Genomic DNA, 1,662 nt, shown 5'->3' with positions numbered 1-1,662 from the left:
TATGTGTGAACTTATGCATTTTTTGTTTATGTGGATGAGGGAGCTGTGCTCCCAATGATCAGATTGTGTTAATTAAAAATGTTGTGGGTGAGCTAACCTCCCTAAATGGTTATGTATTATGATTACAGGTCAGGTTAGTCAAAAACTCTATATTGGATGGTCCTGGATATGGGCGAAATCTTTTCGGATATTTTCTTGAATTGGATTTTGAAATTGGGCTTATAGTTTGGGCTTGAACAGTGAGGTTTACTACGGGCTTTGGGGGCCTTATCCTGACTCAAATCTTAGTGTCAATCCGGTCCATAAATTGAGTAGTGACAAGTCAGATCGAATACCGACAAATATCTAACTCATTATCGTCCCTAAATTTATTTGCTAATCTAGTTTGAACTAATTTCCCTTTTTTCTTAAAAAAAAGTATATGACTAAAAATGAAAATAAGATGCATGCCCCCTCCACATATTAATTATTATTAATGATAAAACAAATAAACCGTATCGTGGCTCTAAATTATATTTTTATAAAATTAAATAAAAATAAAAATAAAATGTTTTTAAGAGTAGTAACGTGTTCTGAGTTTATTGGTAAAATCAAGTTAACTCTCTAATTCTTATTATTTGATCCAAAATTAATTTATTTAAATTAATTATAGTGTAAATTAAAGTAAATTATAAATTAAAATATATATATATATATATATATATATATATATATATATATATATATATATATATATATATATATATTGGTAGAAACCATTTGGTATTCTAAATCTATTGGTCCAACTAACCCGAATTCACATCGGACAGGCTCATAAAGGAGGATAAAGTACTCAGGTGCTTCACATTCAGAGTTTGAACCCAAAATCACTAGTTAAAGGAAAATGGATACTTGTTATTCTATCTCACCCCTTAGGAGTAAATTTTTAAATATATTAAAAATAAATAACAATTCCTCTATTTTGAATTTGAATTAAATTATTTTTAAAAATTTAATTCTATTAATAAAATGGCCAATCCTTTGAAATTTAGTCCAATTAATATCCTTAATTTATTTTAATTTTGAATAATTATATATTTTGAGTATTGTTTTGTTAAAAAATGGTCTATCTATTTAAATTTTATAGTTAAATAATTATATTTTTTATTTAAAATATAATACATATATTATACTCTCATTTAAGCTATATGGAATACAAATAAAGGTTATATTTATTGAAAAAAATTCTCAAAATTCGTTGAAAATATTGAAAAATAATTATAATTTAATAGATCTTTTACATATAAAAACATGCATGAGGAAATCTGCATGTTGGAATCTTGGGCCGAAGAGCGTGATGCATTTTTGTCATTATTACTAAAATTGCTAACCATATCCCATTGTCACTTGTGCTGTTAATTTATCAGTGGTGTAGCCACATCAGCTGTCATATCATGCCAACAATATGACATAAATAAAAAAAATTGAAAAACATAGAGTTTGAATTATAATTTAGTTAGTGTATAATATAATTGAAAAAAAAAAATAAAAGCACAATTTTTTTGTATAGAATTAATAAAAATTGAAAAGTATAGAATTAAAGAATTCTATTTGAAGCTAAAATTAGAACCACCCCAGAAAATGAATCAAAATTTTGAATAAATAAATTAGCAGAGACTTGAC

Source organism: Hevea brasiliensis, chromosome 14 (assembly GCF_030052815.1).
Source record: "Hevea brasiliensis isolate MT/VB/25A 57/8 chromosome 14, ASM3005281v1, whole genome shotgun sequence".
Classification (NCBI taxonomy): domain Eukaryota; kingdom Viridiplantae; phylum Streptophyta; class Magnoliopsida; order Malpighiales; family Euphorbiaceae; genus Hevea; species Hevea brasiliensis.
This window is presented reverse-complemented; position numbering follows the sequence as displayed.